Below are 6,000 nucleotides of genomic sequence, written 5' to 3'. Positions count from 1 at the left end.
GGCCGCACAATCCATCGCAGATCCAGCATGAAGATTTTCAGAGGGTGGTTATGCGGTGCGAACTAGTCTGTGGACCGCAGACCTGCCGCAGACCCAACCTGAACAACCCCTTTGCGGATTGCATATCTATTTTGCGGTCCGATGTGCTACCAGATACCCAGATTCGTAGAGTTTAAGTTTGGAAAAATTTCACTCGATCCCATTTTCATAAAAATAACTTATGGGTTATTTTGGTTGGTCCTAACTTATATTTAGAGAGAGAGGAGTGGTCTAGAGTGAGAGGGGAAGTTCCTAAGGTTATTGTTCATCAACCCTTGCTCAAAGTTGAAGAATTCACAAGAAAACTCACCGGGTCTTCATCCTAGAGGTAAGATTCTACACCCTAGCCATTAATTTCGAGATTCAACCAAAAATAGGTAATAAGGCAAGAAAATTCTTGGGTGTGAGAGTGTATCTATGCATGCATGTACAATCGTGAGCGTGGGATGGTAGTAGAGCCCAAATGGGTAGACATTGGGTTGTTGTGTGAGGGGAATCCACCATAGGAGGACCTTGAGACCTTGATGCTCACCTAGTGTATGATAAAATGCTCAAATGAGCTGGAACCATAAACATCTTCCTAATTTGTGTTCAATATCGCTATATTTCTAAATAGATCAAGGTGGATAAAAATTATGGAACATTGTGGTAATTTAAAAAGCTCGAGGCAAGGTATGTTGGCTAAACATCTCTCTTAGAATTGAAACCCACAATATCCTTGCAAGTCCCGAGTTGTTCATTATAAATTGATTAATTCGAATAAGCCTTGTGTCAAAAGATATATATTCAATATGTATTCAAAATGTTCTTGTTATGTTATGTTCTATTTTAAAATGTGCTCAAAACATGGGTTGCATATCTAAGTGTTATAACTTCAAGTCGTGATTCAAATGAAAGCTATTATCCCAAATATTGTAAGAAATCTCAATGTGTTTAACATTCTTAACTTGAAATAGGAAATACGTCCAACGTGCCAAGAGTGACGTTGTGTTATGGCCATTGGTGCCAAAAAATGAATGATATATAAAAGATAATGAAATGAGCTGTCAATCATTTAAATAAATAAACACCCTCGGAGTACCGTTAGTCACCGCGAAAGGGTAGGTTGTAATAACCTAACCCCCAAAATACATGTGTCGGTGTAGGAGTGAATTGTGATTGTACCCCTTTATTGGGGTGAGATTAATGTGATGAGAATATTACCCTTTATTGGGATGAGATGATTTCTAGACAATGGTGATGTCGATCTACATGGCATTGTGGTGAGACGGCCTAGCCCGTCGGGTCGTGATCGGAAGCCATGCCGCACACATGGTGGTGATTGTGCTTGTGATTATGATTGAAACAATGATTGAGATTGATATAATGAATGTGATTGTGGTAGATGTCTTTAGGTGAGACTTCCTAGACGATCGGACCGTTATCGAACTCCGTGCTAAAATAACGATGGTATGTCGGTGCTAAGATCTCCCAACCTAAAATATGGAAATTTACTTCAAACTTGTCTTGCTCCTAACTTGATGTTCTGGTATTGCTTGAGGATCCCATTGATTTTATGACTGTCCTTCCTTATGTTATCATTAGTTTTATTGAGAGGGTGTTTAGTCATGCATACTAGTACTATTCCATATGTACTAACGTCCCTTTTTTCGTGGGCGCTATATCTTTAATGAATGCAGGTTGTTCCACAGCAGGTGGCTTTGATCATTGATACCGGTAGACCCTCTTCCCATCTGACTTGGTGAGCCCCACTTCATATCGGGGTCGTATATCTTTTGTTCCTTGTGTATTATGTTTTGAGGTATAGCCGGGGCCTTGTTTCCGGCACTATCAGCGTACTCTTCTATATCTATTAGAGGCTCCGTAGACATAGTGTGGGTGATATGTTTGTGTTGGGGAAGTCAAACTAGTAATGTTGTATGTGTATCACACGTTCCACTTCAATCTATGAAAGTGTGTGTATTTTGAACTTTATAAATGATGTTACTAATGATAAGGAATCGGTGTTGTTCACACGATCCTCCCCATTGTCTAATTAATGAAATGGATCTTAATTCATGAGTGAGTTCGGGTAGAAGGTATTGTACAGGCTTGCTCGGCCGGGTTATCTCGATTGAGCGTCGGTCGCGCTCCCCGAGGTCAGGGCATGACAAACTTGGTATCAGAGCCTAAGGTTTTAAAGTGTCCTAGGATGTCTCGGAGCCGTGTCTAGTAGAGTCCTTCTTATCGGTGTGTTGTCGACCACATCTATAATTAGGAGGTTACTTGGGCATTTAGCAATAACACCCTTCCTTGATGTTCTATAATCGTGCTATAAAGCGGATTGTAAGATTGTTCCTCCTTTAACTCATGCATTGCTATAATTATCAATGCATGGCACCTAGGAAGAAAGCAACAACTGGCCAAGGATCCAATGCCACCCCAGGAGTGGCAGTTGATTCTTTACTTGATGATGCGGGTGAGCACCCGAGGGTGCAATAATCCCTCCAACTGATCAGACTGCGCTTGTTCCTGCACCTACTAAGGGTGCAACGATCCCTCCAACTGACACTCCAGTTCCACCTCCATCCCAAGCTTCCGGTCCTGATGTTTCTTAGGGGATATTAGGGGAGAGATACAGATGTTGGCTCAGATAGCGGCTTCTCAGGCCCAGAGATCAAATGTTGACTTCTTCTAGTCAGCCAGGGGAATCTGCTAGTTCTAGGGTGAACAAGTTTTTTCAATCTGATCCTACAGTGTTCACGAGTACTAATCCCGAAGAGGACCCCCGAGAATTTATTGATGAGATGCACAAGACTCTTCGGGTTATGCGTGCGACTACGGCTGGAGTGGGCTTCCTAACTCCTGAAAGAGGCGGCATATTCTTGGTTTGAATTGTGGGATATGTCCCGTGAGGAGAGGAGCCCTCCGGCAAGGTGGAATGAGTTCACCGATGCTTTCATTGATCATTTCTTGCCTTCCGAGACTAAGGCTTAAGGCAAGGTAGCCTACGTTTGTGGGAGTACTATATGAGATTCGCGCGCCTGTCCAAGTATGTTGTATATATGTTGCCTACTCTAGAGGCGAGAGTGCGCCGGTTTGTGTAGGGCCTTATCCCCTTGGTTATTAATGTGGCCGCTATAGTTTCCTTGAATTCTGATATGAACTATGGAAAAATGGTGGCATTTTCTCAATCTACAGATAACCGTAAATTGAAGAATAGGGTAGAGCGAGAGAGTAGCAGCAAGGCCTGGTCCGCGGGCAACCTTGGATGTTCTTTGGGTGGTGGTAATTGTAGGTCAACATTCAGTGGAGGGCCATCCCAGTCTTTTGCACAGTCTTCAATCAGTGCACTACCCTCCGCGCCCAGTCAGCAGTAGTGGAGTCATTTTAGGCCCGTTCACGACAATAGGGGATCCTACCACCAGGGTCATCCTAGTGGGAGATTCCAGCAGCAGAGGAGGACCACATGCCTTAGGTGCAGGAAGATTCACTTAGGAGGCTGCTACATGGACCTACCGATATGCTATGGGTGCCGATTGAGGGGTCACATCCAGAGAGATTACCGTTCATCCCGCCAGGTTGTGGGCAGAGGTATGGCACAGCTAACCAGTTATACAACTACTACATCCGCAATACCTCTTCTAGCTTGAGACACTCCAGCACCCACAGGGCGTGGTTCAGATAGGGGTGGTACACAGAGTTTGGGAAGGACTTAGTAGTTTCTAGGCTATGAATGGTCACCAGAGTTCATATCCTTCTCCATATGTTGTCACAGTTATATTAACTGTCCAATATAATGATGTATATGCTCTTACTGATGCTGGATCCACTTTGTCCTACGTCACTCCCTATGTTGCTATGGAATTTGGGATAGAACCGGAAAAACTTCATGAGCCGTTCTTAGTATCTACTCTGGTTGGCAAGTCTATTGTGGTTGCGCGGGTTTATAGGGATTGTGTTTTTACGGCGCGTGGTCGGGACACCATGACCGATCTCATTGAATTGGGGATTGTTGATTTTGATGTAATAATGGGGCTGGACATGCTTTATTTGCCAAGCTTGACTATCGAACAAGAACAATTAGGTTTGAATTTCCAAATGAGTCGGTGATTGAATGGAATGGGGATGATGTGGTGCCAAAGGGTAGGTTTATTTCTTATCTTACGTCCACGAAGATGATTAACAAGGGGTGTATTTACCAATTGGTCTGGGTTACGGACACCAATGTTGAGGCACCTACACTTGAGTCTGTGCCGGTTGTGAATGAATTTTAGAGGTCTTTCCAGATGAGCTCCCTGGGATTCCACCAGACATGGAAATTGATTTTGGGATTGATATGATGCCGGGCACGCAACCTATATCTACTCCACCCTACAAAATGGCATAGATAGAATTAAAGGAGATAAAGGAACCATTGAAGGATTTGTTAGAGAAATGTTTCATTCGGTCGAGTGTGTCACCTTGGGGCGCACCATTTCTATTTGTAAGAGAAGAATTATAGGTCACTAAGAATGTATATTAACTATCGGCAGCTTAATAAATACCCACTGCCAAGGATAAATGACTAGTTTGATCAATTGCAGGGTGCTAAGTACTTCTCCAAGATTGACTTAAGATCCGGGTATCACCAATTGAAGATTAGGGAGCAAAATATTTCGAAAACAGCTTTCAGGACCCGGTATGGGCACTTTGAATTACTGGTAATGTCTTTTGGGCTAACAAATGCCCCCACAGCTTTCATGGAACTTATGAATCTAGTCTTCAAGCCTTTTCTTGACTGCTTCATGATAGTGTTTATTGAAGATATCATTGTATATTCGCGAAGTCAAGAGGACCATGCCAATCATCTTAGGGCAGTTCTATAGACTCTATATCAGCACAAGTTGTATGCTAAGTTTTCAAAATGTGAATTTTGGCTTAAATCAATCACGTTATTGGGTCATGTTGTCTCCAAAGAAAGAATTAAGGTTGATCCTCAGAAGATTGCAGCTGTGAAGAATTATCCTAGACCTACAACTCCAACGGAGGGGTTCTCTACTATAGCCTCTCTGTTGATTAAATTGATGCAGAAGGCGGTTAAGTTCCAATGGTCAGATGCTTGTGAAAGAAACTTCCAAGAGTTAAAATCCAAATTAACTACGACACAGGTGTTGACCCCACCAGAGGGTACAAATGGGTTTGTGGTATATTGCGATGCTTTGGGAATCGATCTTGGGTGTGTGTTAATGCAACATGGCAAGGTGATAGCTTATTCTTCTAGGCAACTCAAGAATCATGAAAAGAATTATTCAACACATGACTTATAGCTTGCGGTGGTGGTGTTTGCATTGAAGATTTCATGTCATTATCTTTATAGGGTCCATGGGGATATATTCATGGACCATAAGCGCCTTCAGTATATTTTCAAACATAAGGAATTGAATCTGAGGCAAAGAAGATGGCTTGAGTTACTCAAGGGTTAGGACATCGATATTCTGTATCATCCGGGGAATGCTAACGTTGTAGCGGATGCTCTTAGCCCGAAATCTTTGGGTAGTTTTGCTCAGTTGGAGGCATATCAAAGGCCGTTGGCCAAGGAAGTGCATCGACTATCTAGTTTGGGAGTTCATGTTGCGGATTCTAGTGAAGGAGGAGTGATTATACAAAATAAGGCTGAATTATCGCTTGTTGTGGAAGTCAAGGAAAAGAGGTATAACGACCCATTATTAGTACAATTGAAGGAAGGGATTCATAAACAAAAGGCCATGGCCTTTTCTCTTGGCATGGATAATGGTACACAAAGGTACAAAGGGCGACTATGTGTTCCAAATGTGGATGGACTCCGGGAATAAATCATGACAAAGGCTCACATTTCAAGGTATCATGTTTACCCGGGCTCTACCAAGATATATCATGATCTTAAGGAAGTCTACTAGTGGAATGATATGAAGAGGAGTGTAGCAGACTTTGTGGCAAGGTGTCCAAATTGTCAGCAAGTAA

This window comes from Nicotiana tomentosiformis, chromosome 7 (genome assembly GCF_000390325.3).
Source record: "Nicotiana tomentosiformis chromosome 7, ASM39032v3, whole genome shotgun sequence".
Taxonomy (NCBI): domain Eukaryota; kingdom Viridiplantae; phylum Streptophyta; class Magnoliopsida; order Solanales; family Solanaceae; genus Nicotiana; species Nicotiana tomentosiformis.
The sequence above is the reverse complement of the archived record's forward strand: the minus strand, read 5'-3'. Positions refer to the sequence as shown.